Here is a 17,831-nt window from a genome sequence, read left to right on the forward strand (position 1 = left end):
GAGCCTTGGCGCATGTGGCTTAATATTTTGTTCTGTGCTGCAGTTCATCTCTAAAGCCCCAGTGCTGGAAGGGTTGGAAACATTAGAATAATTTTCTCTTGACTTCTGTGTAGTATCCTCCTGTGATATTTGTCTCTTTCCTAGCTTTTCATTGAGCGGATTATAAATCCTAGGCACAGAGTGCCGTGTGTATTGTCAGCAACCCAGAAGGTGTTTTTGCTCTCTGCTGTAAAGCAGACTGTCTCTGAACTATTGCAGGTAAAGTAATGGCAGAAGATTTACTCCCTTTGAGTGTTTGCTGCTTCTGCTAGTTTGCCTCTTCTGCAGGCACCTGGTAGAAATTCTGAAGCACGGGCTTAATGTAACTACTAAGCTGTGATGTGAAAAAGTAGTTTTTGTTACCTTTCAGATCTTCCGGGAGAGACTGATGTGCCTGGTATCTGCAGTCCTCTTTCACAAGATTCATTTCCTGACGTGCACAGGCTCCTGGCAATGCAGTAGGCTCTTCATAGATCTTCGTCAGGATGGAAATTGATAACTTTGTTTCTCCTCTGACATGTCTAGAGGGTTGTACAGAAGCTACTGAAGAGTTGCTCTAAGTTGTTTTTATATGCAAAAAGGGTTAGGTGCACAGAAGCATTGAGAAGTATTAGGTGCCTTACTTTGACTAATTGGAGGAGGCAATCTGGGAAACTCAAAAGGCTTGGTTTATAGGTTACAGCATGTTCTATTCAACAACTACTTTATGAAATTATTAATTTACTTATCCCAACGTCATTTTTGTGTTGTTCAGGCTCAGAGTAGCACCTTGAAAGCTGGAATAGGGTGGAGAGCAAAGTACCTGTCATGTTTGCAAAGACCAGAAACATGTTGCCTTTATGGCTGGCTGTGGCTTCTCTACAGATTGATCATTGTGCTGAAGAGGTCTGTACGTAGAAATCCACATTTTGTGCCTTTTAGAGAGGGGGAACATAAGCATCAGTGCTTGATTTTTTCACTCTGCTTCAGTATGTGAAATTGAATGGCAAGCATGAAGTGTGAGGGAGCACCAATATCTAGGAGGGTAACAGCCTGTCTCCTATGCCCCAAAATCATCAGAGGTGCTACTGCTGTTGTGGAAGGAGGCAGACCTTGTAAAGAACTTAGACTTTTTCCTAAGTCATCTCTAAAAGGATATTGGTAGAGCTGTGGATGGATTACAAATAAAATATACAGCTATGTATCACTAGATCTGTGATAATCACTTAGGTCAGTCTCCACCTTCCTCCTTCAGTCCTATTCCTCCCAAATAAAATTGTTCTACTGTACAAAGCGTGCAGAGTGAATTAAGCTTTTAGTTTTTTATCCCTTGGGATGGGAAAATTAAAGGTGTAGCGTTTGGTCTAAATTACTTGAAATTGCAGTTGGTCTTTGCTTTTGTCAGATACCATGATGCTCTCTAATATACTGCCTTTTTCATTACCATTTCTTAATGAAGACAAACTCTTGAAGTACCATTTGAAATGCATCACTCTAAAAATAACAAAAGCATTCCATTCCTTTTAAACTCAGCAACACTGCAAGCAGAGTACACTCTGGAGAAAAAAAAAGGAGAAGCCAGGATGCTATTATGTGCTGTTTACAGTGACACAGTTATAAATTGCACAGCAAATAAATTAAGATGTGTTTGCAGTGGACTTCTTTCAAAAAGCCCTAAATCCTTAATGTGTATGACCTCTCTAAATGAAATACAGAATATCACAGATGGCATGAATGGCTTTCAGATATAAAGGTAGTCAGAAACATCCTGTTCAAACAGTATTTCAGAAAGTGAAATTCCAACACATTTATTGTTGTGATAGATGTGCTTTGAGCCTAGATATTGGCAATCCTGTTTATTAATAGAACTGAGTAAAAGTTGACACAGGAAACTTGAAAAATCTGCATTCAGTGGCACTCAGCTTTGCTCCCTATGGACTTCCAAGGGGCAGCAGTTTTATCTTTTAATTAACTATAGTTAGTTAGAGGAGAAACTTGTACTAGAAGAAAACTGTAGAATAATAATTCTAAAACTATTCAGTATGCTTTGTATTTCTTCATTGTTCTTTGGGAATTAAGACATCTGGTGGTAATGAATGAGGCTATTAAAACTTTGTAAAATAAAACTGATTTTATTACTAATAAGATGTAATGATAAAGGAATATTAGCTTAATAGACTGAACTCTTAACTTAATGGTCTTGCAATAGTAGAGATGGTTTTAAATTGCAGGAAGCAAAGCTGAAGTTGGAAATTGCATTTCTTGATTTTTTATTTGTTTTGATACCCAAATGACATTGGAACCACAGGATGGCTGAGGCTGGAAGGAGGTTCAATCTTCTTGCTCAAGCAGGGCCACTTAGTTATTTATTTGTGTAAGGTAAGGCCAATGCCAATAGGTCATTGAGCTGTCAGAGCTCTGTATTTCCTGATATGTTTTCTTACTTGTTGCTTACGCTAAATGATTGGTGGGTCATCCTGTAATGGCTGAATGAAGCTTTTGTCTTTTTTCTTGCTCTCCTGCCTTCTTTTGCACTCTGCCACCTATCATTTATCTATCTTAATTAGCTATAAACTGATTTTACTGTGGTATTTAACCAATCCAGGCTTTTTTTTTGAGATGAAAGCTCTAATAAATCTCTGTCCAGTAGACTTAAAATCACCTTAGATTGGACTCAAATAGACCTTTACAAGATCGCATCAACAATTAAACATTGGGTAAGGAGATAGGCAAATGAGTACATGGATTAATCTCTTCCCCTACATATTAATTCTAGAGGAAACTTTTATATTAGTAGACCATTAATTTTCTGTAAAAGAAGCCTTGTGTTAGTGCAGCTTTGACTTCTGTTTGTTTTTGCAAAAGGGTGTCACAGACTTTCCAAATGTGAACAGAAGTCTCATATTTGGACCTTTACTGTGATCTTCCAGGGTGCTCTTCCTCTTCCTAGAAGGATGATAGAGAGGGGTTTTGGAGTGAGGTTTTTGGTTTGTTTGTTTTGTCTTGAGGTGGGTGTGTGGTGTATTGTAGGGAAACTGTTTGAAAACCCAGTCAGAATAAAATGTTTTTTACCAGAAAATTGATTCCTTTGTCAGGATGTGTCAGAAGTATGTGCTTCCAGCTGCAGGAAGTAGTTGAGGTCCTCTTTGTGGATAGGACTCGAACTTCTTTACATGAGGAGAGGAGAATGTGGGGAACAAGCTGTCCATCTTGTTGCTGTAGTAGTCATGGTTAGTCTGAGCAATCGAGGGAGAGGTGCAATCCAAGACACTGGTTGTTGGTGACAAGGAATCTGCCTAACTGTAACTTGTGGCTCACTCATAAGTTTTCTTTTTAATTGATACAGTATTTGTGCTTTCAAATAAAGGCTTTCTTCCAGAACAATAGAGTAGAATAGAATAGAATAGAATAGGACAGGTGATAAAAGAAGCAGAGGTGTCTCAAGATTTGTGTTAAATGTCTTTGTAGTCCCTCATCAAGTCTGGTGGAACATCTTGTATGATGAGAAATGTCCAGATTTGGGCCTTGGGAAAGTGTTTCCTTTTTTCTTTAACTATCTTGCATGGAAAGATTTACAGTTTCAGACTTTTATTTCAGACTTTTCATTTTAGGGAGATTGAGTCAGGTGAGTAACATTCCTGTGGTTTTACATATTTATTATTGAGTAGGGAAATGGATTACAGTGTTGCCTTGCATTTTGCATAGGAAGTAGGAGCTGTTGTCACTCTTGCTATTAGAAATGTGTGTGTGTGTGGAGATAATCCATTTGGTAAGATGAGCCCTTCCAAATACCTGTTATGGGGAAGGAGTGGTAGTGCTTTCTTCTATGTGCACTTAAAATTCACCAAGTCTGTGTGTTTGAATACTAATACGATGGATGCCTCGGAAGGATCTGTAATAGCTACAGAAAGCAGTAGAGGACAAATTGCTTTTTATATTGAGTCAAAGTTGAAGGACTGTGTTTGTCTGAAAATGTTCTCAGTTCCTGTATAATTGATTACTGGTGGAGAAGGGGTTACAGCTGCACAAAAGAGATCTTCATCAATGAGACTATATGTAGTATTAAACACTATACTCTTCAGAGCCAGACACTTAATAACAAACCAAGCTGTCAGTTGGTGCTACACATGCTACTGAGGGAGCTTGAAGGCTGTAATACTGGGAGAACAAAGCTAATGTAAACATCATTTATAGTTCATGAGGTTAACTTTCTACTTGCTCAAGCTTTCAATGATTAGTTTCTTTCATGTCTATGTTTTGTATATTGCCTGTTGATGTGTAAAGTTCTGAGGTTCAGCAGCTTGGTTCACAACTTGGCTTTAAGCTTTGCTGTGTTGTGTCTTTGCTTTCTTTGAAAATATTCTTTAGTTTTTCTTTAACAGAAGGACTTACAATTCTCTTTAATCATGACTTTGTCATTATGGCTGAGCTGCTTAGCATAATGCTTAAATAAAACCTTAAAGAAAATTCACATTTTTGAGTCATTTATTAATATGCCTGTACTGTATGGGGAAGGAGAGAAATCTTTGTACTGACAGATCAAGGAGAAACTAAATTTCCAGTTAGTGTGCTGGAAAGAACTTAGATAAAAATTTTGCATTCCAAATATTTTCTTTTATCTCCAAACTGCATCTGATATGGTGATCTTTATGTTGATGGTGCTTTATGGCCTCTGGAGATTTTTGGTTTCTTTTTAATTTATAGCTCTTCTTATTCTTCCCTCTTTCTTCTTTTTGGTCATGCTGGAAATATTTGGAGCAAAACCAAATTGTGGAAAAAACAGATTTATTATATTGTCCAAAGTATCTGTATCCTGCTCAATGGACAGCTGGGATCAGCACAGAAGAAAAGTATTATGTGAAAGACAGCATGGGCAGCAGACTATGTCACTGGGAAATGAGAAGATAATTTCATAGCAAATTTTGTAGCAAGCTTGGTACACTGTCAAGTATGGGATGACAGGCAACCAACATGGAAATATTCAACTTTCATTACCATTGAGATCTAAATGCTTCATGCTGATTTTGCAATGCTTATCTTTTATTTAGTTTTATGATCCAAATTGGAAGATAAACTATTTGAACAGTTGGGAATGGAGAGTGTCAGCCTACTTTGGTCTTGACTGAATAATTTTCTCCTTTTCCCTCTCATCTGTCTTTTCCTCCACCCTGGCGCCTTTTTAAGTTTTTGGCCATTTCTGGTCCAAGGAATCTGACAAGAGAAATGTTCTGTGGGTTAGTGTCCTTTCCATTAAAAGTTCTGGTAGAAACAAAGCAGACAATCTGGCCTGTCTGCTGTGTGTTTGTCTGCTTGCCCAAGCTGCTCATCCAGTGGGCCCCTCTAGGGAGCATGTCCCAGCTCTGGCCAATGTTGTCTTCCTGTCCTCCATGTAGTGAGTTACTGCCTTTTGTGGCTGTGTTGTTTCTTCCCTTGAATTCCATGAAATGGATATTTCTGAACAACTTCAGTTAAGATGGAGATTTTTGGGAAGTTCCTGCTCACCCCCTCCCCCCCCCCCCCCCCCCGCTTTTTTAATATAATATTAGCCTACAGAGATTCTGGGATCACATGGAGCCTCACTATATTGTAGTGATGAACATTTGTTTCTTTTGTTTTTGAAAAGCCAATAAAAGTGTCCTTTTGTCTATTTTCCCCCTCCTTTTTTAAACACTCTATTTCTGAATGATCTATCATTTTGGAGATAGGAATTGTAAAGCATTTAACCTCACTGTTGCTCATGTCAATAATTGGAGACTGTTGTATAAAGAATGTTGCAGGAGGTTTTCATGCACAAGGACTTGCTGCATGTGAATAAATCCTGGTTGCCAAAAAGGAGGAGGATGCATCTTAGTGACCTGAACAGAAGCTGGTCCTGCAGGTTGTTAGAACACAAGGGTTTTTATGTTTCTGCCATTCCCAGCCTATTTTTGGAGGTGACCTTTCCTTTCCTTTCTACTTAGTACTTTTAATTCTACGTGGGTAATAACTGTTTTTAATTATATAGTGATGTTTGAGCAAAAAATTTACATATAGAGGCTTATTTACCTATTTTAAATCTAAGTGTTTCAGTGAACTTTCTTCTGTCATAATCTACAATGCTAAAGCGAAAAAGATGCCTGAGGTGGAAAAGGGACTGTTGTCTGCAGTATAGCAGTGTGCTACTTTGGTAGCTGCAAGGAACAGATGTGTTTTTTGGGCAAACTTTTCAGGCACGAAAGCTTTTACTAATCTCTAAAAGGAGATGTGATCTACAGCCCTGATACTGCAGCACTTCCATCTACAGCTTTTCACTTGTTTACCCAATTAATTCCTTCTAACTGGAAAAGTAGAAAAAAGAATGTAAGCTACCATCTGCAGCTGCAAAGCTGAAAGAGTAAGAATTGTGTGAAAGGAAAACATCATATAAAAAGCACAAGTATTTTTAACTTTGAGGAGATAGCGATGCTGATAGTGTCCCCAGTACCTCTAGCTCTGCAGATGTCTTCTCAGAACTTAAACTGTTCTGGTAAGAAATGGAAGTGGTGGCTAAAATAACTCCATCAGTTATCTATAATGAAAAGGTAAGGAAGCTGGTGGCAACAAGTACAAACCAACAGCTTCAAAAATGCTAATGAAGATGAAACTGTCTAGCAAGTGTGCATAATCTGAGGCTAAAGGACAAACTGGCTCCTTTATCAGAAAGCAACTTAGTGGCAGGGGGGTGGAGGAGTCTGGACTCTCCTTTGCAGGGCTCCACAACAGTGGTGGTATGTAATGGAAGCAGTCTATGAAAAATTCAATTTCTATTTGCTTTCAGTAGTAACTCTTAACTGTTTGATCTGATATGCATCCACTTATTTTGTGAAAAGGCTGAAAAATTACCTAATCTCATAAATATTAACCAACCTGTTATCTTGGGAAAATTGAGGCAGATACCATTTTTATTACTTCAGATCCATCTTATTAATTAAAACTATTGTGACATACTTCATGTTTTGCATGGTAGTTACTTTTAAGCAAAGTCATTTGTATGGTTAATTGAACTCAGACCAGAAATAAGTGAAGAATTCAGTACTGTGGGTGATAAACCACAGTAGCAGCTAGCCTAAGAGTGCAGTGAATTCTTGGTCACTTAGAGTCTTCAAGTCAAGATTAGATCTATTTCTGAAGGGTATTTTCTGGTCAAGCTGGCGTGTGTGAGATGGATGCAGCAGTTGGTGAGAGGCTCTAGAAAGTGCTATGTGGAAAATGGATGAATTTATCACATGAGTCCTTTGGTCTCAAGGTCACCGTGGTTGCAAAAGGTGAAAAATCATGAGCTGTATGGTAGGGAGTGTGGATGAGGAAAATTTAGGGGCTGTTTCTCCAGTTGTTGAAGTCCTCAAGTCTTTGCTTCTTTTGAGTAACACATTTGACTCCTATCTTAAGATTTTGGTACTGTTAATTAATTTTATGTGCTGTATAGGATTTTAGTTACTACTCACTTCCAAGATGGTGGATAATTAAGATTGTTCTTATGTCTCACTGGGAGCTGTGCTGTGTTTGTTTCTGCTTCACAGCAACACTTAGCCTGTCAGATATTTTTCCTGCTTAATTTTGCCTCTGAGAGGCAAAATTTGCCTCTGTTTGGCTTGCAGTGCTGATGGTATTAAGTGCATCATAAGGCATAAGGAGACAAGGGGAGTGAGGCATGGGGGAGAAAATCACCACCTTCTCTGGGCAAAGAGAAATCACTGTTTTTAACAGTAGTGCTGGTTTATGCAGCTTTAAATGCTGATAGTTATGCTGTAAGATGACCCAGTACTTCAAAAGTACATTTTAAGGGTGAACTGAGATGAAAACATAAGTCTTGTAGAGCAGGTTCACTCAGAGGGAAAACTTTTCCTGTGAAAATACATATCAAGCCAAGCCTCTGCTATTTGAATTTATAAGTTTTTTCTCTAGCATCTTCTCAGTGAATGTATTCTGTTCCTACAAGTGCTGTTTGATTTAAGGTTAGTGTCAGATGGGGAAACATGTAGCTGTGAAACTACTAACATGGAATGAGTTTAATTTCTTTAAGTGACCTATCCATTTTCAGCTTTATTACTGCATGGTCACTGCTTCCCTCAGTGCTGTTAAAATTGGAGCTGGATGGAGGGGAAGCTTTGTACACAACTTCACCTTCCTCAAAATGAGTAATTTGGAGATTTGACTGGAGGGGTGGCTCTCTCTTATCTGTTTCCATTTGTCCAGCTTGCTTGAAGCTCTCTGCATGTTTTTCTTTGCTTGCCTTACCATACTGCTTCTCCCTTGGAATTTTTCCTGTCTCTTGCTTTCTGAAAACCAGTGTGCTTACTGCTTGAACAGCAATCTTCCTCTGCTGCTCACTTTCCCCTTTATTTTGAAGGCATCTCCAAGGGTAGGTGACAAGAAATGGAAGTCCTGTCAGCTTTAACATCAACACAATTGCAGCTCACTTCTGTAGCTTAAACCACAATCCTCTTTAGCTGCATATTCCTTGAGGAGAGTAAGGGAAGGAAAGAAGGAATGAGGTGGAGCAGGCTCATATCTGTGGAGAGTTATGACTGTCTTTCAAACTGGCTGTTGCCCCCAGCAGACCTGCCAAGACTTAAGGCTGTGCTGTCTGACTGAAGTAAAGGAGTCGGATCCAGCCCCAGGGCTGGTGAGGAGCGTGCACGAAGAGAATACATTGATTTCCCATGTATTGAGAAAATGATCTAATGAGATCCCAATTGATAAAAATCAAAGCGTGCTAGAAGTGGCTTGAAGACGGGGTAGGGATAAACTTTTGAAAAAACAGAAGTTAGGTCTTGCCTCTGAGTTCCTCTCTACTGCTACTGTTTGGGGACGGAATCATTGTAGCTGGTGGGATTGCCTTGCAGAACTAATGCATAGATCCTTTGCTACTGATTCAGCTGTAGCCAGAGATTCTGGCACTGACTGCACAAGAGGGACTGCATATTAGTATTTGGTATGCATGGTTAATGCAGCAGATTGGAGAAATAACCTGAGCACAGGAATAGGGTGGTTCATAAGTTGCTTTGCAGTCCTAGAGTAAGGAAAGTCTGTGATTCAACTTGACCTGTCTGTACTTCTGTAGTCAGCTCCCTGGCTCAGAGGGATTGCAGGAAAGAGAGGTAAATCTCTTCTGGATGAATTTGTCAAGTACTTTTACTTTTTTAGGATTTGGAAGGCAAACAGATGACATCTGAAGAATGAGCTTCCCTGAAAGAACTTCTCCTGTATATTCTGCTCTCAAATGTGTCATAACTGTGGATGAAAGCAGTGGCCATTTGTAAAGGCGCTACATATAACTGCCTTGGCAGGGACAAGCCATACAGCAGATAATTTGAACAGTGAACCTTGAGCTACTGTGACAATGAGCTGCTGAGGGAGTTAATTTGCATTTGTTAAAACCAAAATAAATTGCTACCCTCAAGTAGGACTGGTAAAAGCAATACAGATTTGATTGCATTCTACTATGGCAATCTCTAAATGATAGTAGATGCAGAACCCATGAAATTGTAAACTGAAGTTTTTGGGTTTGTGTGTGGTGTTGTTTTTTTAAATAGCTTTGTGGTGATTGTTTTCCTATTGAGTAATTTTTTTAACTGGAGAACTTCGTTTACAAATAAAAAAGTGCAGATGGGAATGCTTTCATTGAGCAAAGGTTTGTGAAGATGTGTCTGATTTTTTTTTTTTTCTTGTTGTTGAGCTGATTGCAGTGATGAGATGACAAATTGGTGATAACCAGACTTACAGTGCTACAGGATTTGTGATCTTGGAAAAACTAGCTACACTTTGCACCACAGCTCTTTGAGAAGGGTGACTGTTAAACAGTAATTTGAAAAGTTGGGGGAGCTTAACTCTGTTGGGATGTTTTGGTATGGCAAGTGAAAAGATTTAGAGTTTTTCCTGCCTAGTGAAAATACAGATTATTTACAATGAAGTGATGTTCATATGTTTTTCTGTGGTAACTTTTTTTAACTTGGAAATTCCAATGTTGCAATTCCATGGCTCTGTGGAACTGCCAGCTCAGCCTGTCCCTCTGCTCAGCCAGCACTGGGACTGTTCAGTTGCTGGCTGGTACACAGAAACAAATCAGTTAGAAGCATAAGATAAAGATCCTTCTAAATGCACTTGGTTCAGTATGTCCTAAAGAACCAACTTAACTAATTGCATTTTAAACCTCAGCAAGAGGAGCCAGAAGTCCAACTTTGACAGATGTTCTTTACTTTTTGTTGCTCGAGCAGCTTAGACATCAGTCAGTTGCCCAAATGTAGGCATCTAGAGCTGCTCAAAATTTTTACAGTATTCAAGACCCTGGCTGGGACTAATTGATATGATGTAGGATATAGGGGAATCCTGTACCTCTCTGTAGGTGTGGCAGGAGACAACATGAGGGACACATCTATGTCGAAGGGAACTATAGGTACCTATGTTCAGGCATCTGAATTCCATCCTAAACCTCCTTGGCTTTTTCAGCTGTATATATCCCTCATTTTTCCTCTATTCCATTTGATAGTACATGGTTGTGATGTCCTTTGGGGGTCTGCACTAGGACCAGTACTTTTAGATATCTTTATTAGTGGATGTAGTGGGATTGAGTGCACCCTTGGCAAGTTTCCAGGTGGCACTAAGCTGAGTGGTACAGTTGATGCACTGGAGGAAAGGGGTGCCATAAAGAGGGACCTTGACAGGCTTGAGAAGTGGGGCCATGTTCAACAAGGCCAAGTGTGAGGTCCTGCACCTGATCAAGAAAATCATCAGTATTGATACATTTGGTAAAAATGGATTGAGAGCAGCCTTGCAGATAAGGACTTGAGGGTGCTGGTGGATGAGAGGCTGGACATGAGCTGGCAGTGTGAACTCAGAGCCCAGAAACCCAGTTGTATCCTGGGCTGCATCCAAAGCTCTATGGCCAGCAAGGCAAGGGAAGGGGTTCTTTCCCTGCCTGTTCTCATGAGATCTCACCTAGAGTGCTGCATTCAGCTCTGGGGTCCCCAATAAATGAAAGAAATAGACCTGTTAGACTGGTTCTGGAAGGGGGCTGTGGAAGTGATCTGAGACTTCTACAAAGAAAGGCTAAGAGCACTCAGATAGTTCAGCCCAGAGGAGAGAAGGTTCTGAGGAGACCTTATGTTGGCCTTTCAATACTTAAATGGGGCTTATAAGAAAGGTGGAGAGAGACTTTTACCAGAGCTTGTACTGTCATAGGACACGGTTTTAAACTAAAGCTTTCTTCTCTCCAAGAGTTTGTGAGTTATAGTTGCTTTTGAATTTTGCATTTTTCTTCTGTCCCTCTGCGTAGTTGCTCAGTAATTTTCTTCTGGCATTTTTTGAGTGTCTCATGTAATACATCCTTGACAGGAACACTTACCAGAACGGATGAAAGACATTGTAATGAAAATAACATTTTCTGGTAACAGCTACTGCCAATCTAAATGTGGATGTGCCTCAACAGTGAGCATTTGGATTCATGGGTCCTGGAGTCACCAAAGACAAAAATCTTTCTGGCCTTGGGAAGTTCTTCATGGGACAAAAAAACTCTGCAGGTTCTTGTCCCAGATTTGTCTATCACTGGAGACACAAACATTAGAAACTTTAAGCCTATAAACACAGGTTTGCACTACATTTTCAGACTATCTTATTTGACCTATGGGAGTTTGATTTTATTTATTTATTTCTCTATAAGGTGATGCTAAATTTTGTAGCATGCTGAAATATTAGGCTTTACTTTATTCCCTTTATTTTGAAACTGTATACTATGCAAGTTGATTTAGGTCTTTGAAAGTTTGCTTTGACACCTATGTCTCTGAATGCCAAATACTTTGTCTTGATCCAGAAAATTACAGGGCCAAGAGATATTTTTCTCACTGAGATGCACCTTGTCAAAACAAAATTTTCAGAGTTGGGAAAACTGGTTATTTTCAAAGCACGAATGAAAGATCCCAGGATGGACCTGGAGTATTTGGTCCTGGAATGGAAATCCTTGTGGTTAGGGCTGAACTCTCCTGCCTGCTCAGACAGTTCATGTATTTGGAACGATTGGTGGAGCAATCAGTCAGCTGAACTGGTAGGTTTCTGTGCAGAAGTACCAAGAAATAGGAGTATGCCTCAAATCAGTTTTGGTTTTGTTCTTTAAAATGGTTTATCTGAGATTCTGTGCAGAAGCATTCTGCATTTCTAGACCTTTAGGAGATGCCTGTGCTTATTCTTTTTTTCCTTAATCTAGTAACAACAGGTCTTAAGAATGGAGGTCGTGGGAGAGGGGAATGGGATAGTGGTGATAAGTGCTCTTATAGGTGCTATTACAGGCTGCTGTAGGATTGAGCACAGACAAACCTCCCTTCCTTAGCTGTGTAGGAGTATAAAAGAGAAAAGAAAAAGGCAGGAAGGCTAGGATGAGGGACTGTGTGGTGCAGTGGTCTTTTTAAGCTGAGAGAGAGAGAGGAATGCTGAGATTCAGCCACTGGTTTAAAACAAACAAAAAGAACAACAGCAACAAACACCACCAAAAGAAAAAGAAATCTGGGCTAAGCAGATCTGAAGAGGCAGACAGAGGAATGTCTTTTCTGTGTGTTGATCATATGTGTCTAATGAGTGCTTCCTCTTGCAGCTGTGAGTTCAAAAGCTTGATGTCATGGAACTACAAGTCAGTGACAGAACAGAGGGCTTTCCATGCATGGACAGATGGTGAAACACTGTTCTCAAGATTTGCCTTTATTGAATTCCTGAGGCTTTTTGTTTTTCTTCAATGACTTAAAAGTACTAAGCTGCTGCTGTAGCCTAAGTGCAAGAACAGCTGGCAGGTGTCACCAGGGTATTTCTCCCTGAATTCAGTAGCTCCTTTTGAGGGAACTCATTTTTTGCTTTTCAGTAGCAGGGACAATGCTGAAAATTTTTTTTTTCTGATGCTCCTGAGCTTCTGAAATAATTGATTCATTAGTAACTAAGAAACAGATGCATTTACAGGAAAAGCTCCTAGAAGCTGGCTTCCCTCTGAAAGATAAGTTGTTTTGATCCTGTTTGTTTTTTCTGAAGGGTGAGGAATTTGTACAGAGTGATCCAACCACTGACAAAATATCTTGTAAAATATGAGTTGGGAAGCATAATTAATATTATATCATCTGATCAGTCAAGCAGCCCTACAGAAAGGACTGAGAGTAATGACTTTATCTCAGAGGGTCACTTAGTGTTACATAATGTCAAATGACTACATTAAACTTGATACTGGGCAATGTAATGTGGGAAGAGAATGTGATAAATACAGAAATCTAGGGAATGTCAGTCCTGAAGGATCATCTAATTTATGATCTATATGAAAGGGTACCTTTAATCATACTTCTTTTGAATTATCTATAGTAGAGACTCATTTTTTGATGTACCTACTCCTCCTTTGGCATAGCTTCAGTTCTTAAAGGAGAGCAACTGGACTGTGAGATGTTGCACATAATGGATTTAAATTAACTTATTATGCAGAGGTTGAAAATTGGGTTGAATATCATCTCTTTGGGAGAGTGAGGGTTGAACAATAAAGCCTTCTTCCACACTAACACACTTCCAGAATGTCTTTGGGTCTTCAAGAAGTGTTGTACTTGAAGGACTGATCCTCAACAGGATTGTTTTATCATGGGGTGAGCAGTGAATCAAAGAACTCTGTTAATACCAAGTTCAGTACAGTACATTTCAGTAAAGCTTTGGATACTGTCTCTCATGGGATCCTTCTGGACAAAATGTCCAGCACACAACTGGATAAACACATCATGCAATATGTGAGCAATTGGTTCATGGGTCGGGCACAAAGAGTTACAGGGAATGGGCTGGCATCTGACTGGGGACCTGGCACTAGTGGTTCTGCAGGAATCCTTGGCTTGTTGTTTATCAGCATCTTCATAAACAACTTAGACTCAGGACTGGAAAGGATACTAAGCAAGTTTGCTGACAATACAAAACTGGGAGGAGTTGTTGAATCTCTTGAAGTCAGAGAGGCCCTGCAGAGACACCTCGTCAAATCAGAGGGCTGGACAATTGCCAACCATGTGTAGTTGAACAAGGGAAAGTGCTGGATTCTGCACCTGGAATGGGGAAACCCTGGATGTAGGGACAGACTGGGGAATGAGATGCTGGAAAGCAATGGCACAGAAAGGAACCTGGGGCTCCTGGTTGATAGCAAGCCGAACATGAGTCAGCAGTGCCCTGGCAGCCAGGAGAGCTGAGCATGTCCTGAGAGCATCAGGCATAGCATCACCAGCCATGCAAGGGAGGGGATCATCCTGCTCTGCTGTGGTGTATTGATGCAAACCTATAGCTTATGTTACCTGAGTGATGATTTGTTAAGATCTATATTATACCAGAGAAAATGTTAAGAGTCAGAATGAGTATAAGGCTTGTAATGTGTAATCTTCACCTGTCTTGGACTTAGTTGCTGTGCTGATCTTGAGCAGAATAGCTTTGAAATAATGTTTTCCTTTGGGCTTTTCAAAAAAGGGCCATGAAGTTTAAAAGTAACTCACTAGTGCCCTTCTGAGCTAAAAGGCAGTAAATATAATCTGATTCCTCCTCTCACGAGGTAGATATGCCAGCATTACTATCCAAGGGAAGAATACCAAGCCCATGCCAAACTGTTGTTCAATGCCAGGTTCCATATAGTTTGCTTTGGAAGGTTAAGATTAGCAATTTGATGGTTCCAGTGGTTGTAATGTTACATGTGAGCCTTTAGCCACAAGGCAAAGTCTTGCTTGTTATCCTGAAATATTAAAAACATGAAAAAGTTGTAGCGTAAGTGGTCCTGTTTAAAAAACAGACAAGCACAGACAAAAGAAATATAAATATAAGGAGGAATTTCTCATTCTGTTGCATGTGAGACCTTATATGTGGTGGTGGGAGAAGAGAGAAGATAATCCCAGGAGGCACCAGTTGCCTCTGAAGCTCTGAGAACTCTCCTTTCCACTTTAATTCCATTTCATGGTACATTTTGTCTTGAGGCTTTATCTGCTGTGTGCTCAGATTTCACTGTATTAGACTACTGCTTTTGTGGCATTGATCACCTTGGATCTGTGTGGGTGCTGCTTTTTGTTTCAGCAGGAATAGTTTCAAAGATGTTGAAAAGTGATTAAATGCTTACTATTACAGTAGGGCCTGTGAAGACTAATGATGGCTATAGAAAGGGCTTTCCTATGAAGGTGTTAAGGATTTGTAAAGAATTCTGACTTCAGACTGTTAAGTGTGCTAATTTGGAATGTGCTGACTACAGAAGAATTGCACTTAATTGTATACATACACTGAGAGGTTCCCAGTGTCTGTCCTCTTGACTGTCCTAATTTTTCTTCATTTGTTTCATGTTCCTTAGGCTGCATTATCACTCACCTCCTTAATGTCTTTCATCCATTCATACCTTTTAGCTTCTCCACCTTAACCAGTCAGCTGTGTTTCCATCTTCTCCTCTGCTATCCTTCTGTGATATATTTTCACCACAGCAAAACTACTGCTGTTTTTCCACCCATGGTTAAATATAACAGGAAAATAACCCTGAGTAAACCCACAACTACATGCTTTCAGCAATGAAAACATTTCTGAGTTTAACAAAGCTATGCATTTTCCATTTGCTCCAAATTTTAGGTACTGACCCAGGAACCTTGGCTTGTATATGCTCATTTAGTGCTTTGTTGCAGAAGGCTTTAAATAACTTCTCAAGAAAATATAGTATCTCATATTTTAATGACTACACACATGGTAAATCTGTGGCACTGTGTAACTTGTGATTCTTGTTCGTGTGGGCCGTAAGCTCTGAGAAATAGAAAGTAGCATATATTAAAATCAAGTTGAAGTCCATTTGTCAGATAACAAACCACAGTATTTAGCTGAATAACAGTGAACTGTTGCATAGAGAGAACAAATTATGTAGTCTTAGAATTTATATTTGATTGTCTTATTGCAACAAACTATAGATAATAGAAAACTGTCTACCAAATAGGTGATCTCCACAGAAAGGCATGTCTAAATATTTCACTTTTATGGTTTGCTAGTCTCCTTTGTAGAGTTGTCTTCTCACATTATGAAAAATCAGTATAAGAAGAATGCTTTTACTTTTTCATTAAATTACAGAATAGAGGCTTGCTTTTAAGCTGTAGTTAAAGCTGGTTCTTCCTGCACTCATGAAGGCAATAGATGAAAGCTTGATTTAGAAAAATTCCTTTAAAGCTCCCTGACTCCAAAAGAGCTACTTTTCTTAGTGTAAGCAGTTTTTAGGATATTGTCAAGGTATTTTAAAAGGTAGAATCTTGTTTCTAAATGAGACTCTGTATGCATCTGTATCTTGTAATGATTTTAAAAGCTAATTTGGGATTAACTTGATGTAGTCGTCAACATGCTTGATCAATAGTTACTTTTTGGGAAGATGTGTGATATTTAGTAACTTCTTAAATTATACTGAATTTTAATTTAAGTATTCGTCCTGAAAATGTCCCTTTTAATTCCTTTATTAGAGTGTTAACCTGGTGATGAGAGGATAGTGAAACAGTCTTGTGTAACCTCAATTAACCACCCTTGTAAAATGAAGACCTTTAAATGATTCTCTGATTCTAAAAGATACATAACCTAAAAGTCACTTTGTAAAGATGCTTGAGAGAAACTTAAGTTTGAAAAGTGATTCTCTGCCTGTATTCAGGTCATCTATCGTTACTCAGCCTACATGGATATGTAAATGGTGATATAGTTACTGATTATTTGTTTCTCTACACACACCTGTAGATCTAATTTAGGTGATATTTTCTTTCCCCTTCAGGTATGTTGAGCATAGATTGCTATGCTACAGGTTTGTTTTTCCATTCAGTAGAATCCATTTGTTTTACAATAGACAGACATTGTAGCATTTATTGGCATAGATAAGGTGATTTAAATCAGGCAAATGGAGTCAGAGTTTCCAAGATCCACAGGCTTGTGCTTGTTTTGACTTCAGGGGGAGCCGACTAAATTCTTCCCAAATTATGGCCATGATGCCCTAGCTACAAGTTATAGGTACTTACTCTTGAAATACAGGTATTTACTAAATGCACTTTTCATCACATATGCAAGACCATATTTGTAATTAAATGTACTGGGTTAATCCAGGCAGAAGCATTATGCATATGGTACTTGTTTTATTTATTTTCAAATGGGTTTTTAATTGGAAGGATATAAAAGAAGAGGACTTGAGAGGTCTTTTCTGTTTATTTCTGTTCTTTTCTACCAAGGTGATTGCCCTGGTTTCTAAATTTTAGTTGTATTGGCTGTAGTGGACAGAATTCAGTTTGACTTTCCTGAAATGCAGTAGAGTTTTAAAATTACTTCTCCATTTAAAAATTATTCTTCCCATACTCTGGTTTTATTCTAACCATCTCGAAAAGGTTTAGAAGCACAAGTGGAAAATAAAAATTAGCAATTGAAGCTGGGAGGGTAAAACTGCAAGGATTATTTACTCTTATGCTTCACTAAATGAACTGATTGGCATCTGGGATTAAATGAACTTCCTTCCACTCAGCAACATTAGTGTGTTGTACCATTAGGTTCATGCTTTTGATTGTATGTCTGAAACATCCATGGGGCTTTCTCTGGAAAAAGAAGGATGAGTTACTTTCATTGTTAATCACTTACACCCTCCTAATCTGGATATTTAAACTTGGTTAATACAAATACAAAGAGGGGGGAGAAGGAGTAATGTCTCTACTCAAATGCAGTGAGTAAAGCTGGATCTCTATGAGCCAGGTAGGACATCTGCTAGGGTTGAGTGAGCAGCCAGCCCTGAGTTAGCTGCTCACTCTAATAACAGCTAATTTCCTTTGTCCTCAGAT

General features: G+C 39.1%; 1 protein-coding gene across 2 annotated transcripts in view; it reads left to right on the top strand.

The window, feature by feature from the left end:
• The window catches only part of GLP1R (glucagon like peptide 1 receptor), an 84,850-nt gene that overhangs the window by 12,001 nt on the left and 55,018 nt on the right, over positions 1-17,831 (top strand). The window lies entirely within an intron of this gene.

Source organism: Anomalospiza imberbis, chromosome 3 (genome assembly GCF_031753505.1).
Source record: "Anomalospiza imberbis isolate Cuckoo-Finch-1a 21T00152 chromosome 3, ASM3175350v1, whole genome shotgun sequence".
Taxonomy (NCBI): Eukaryota; Metazoa; Chordata; class Aves; order Passeriformes; family Viduidae; genus Anomalospiza; species Anomalospiza imberbis.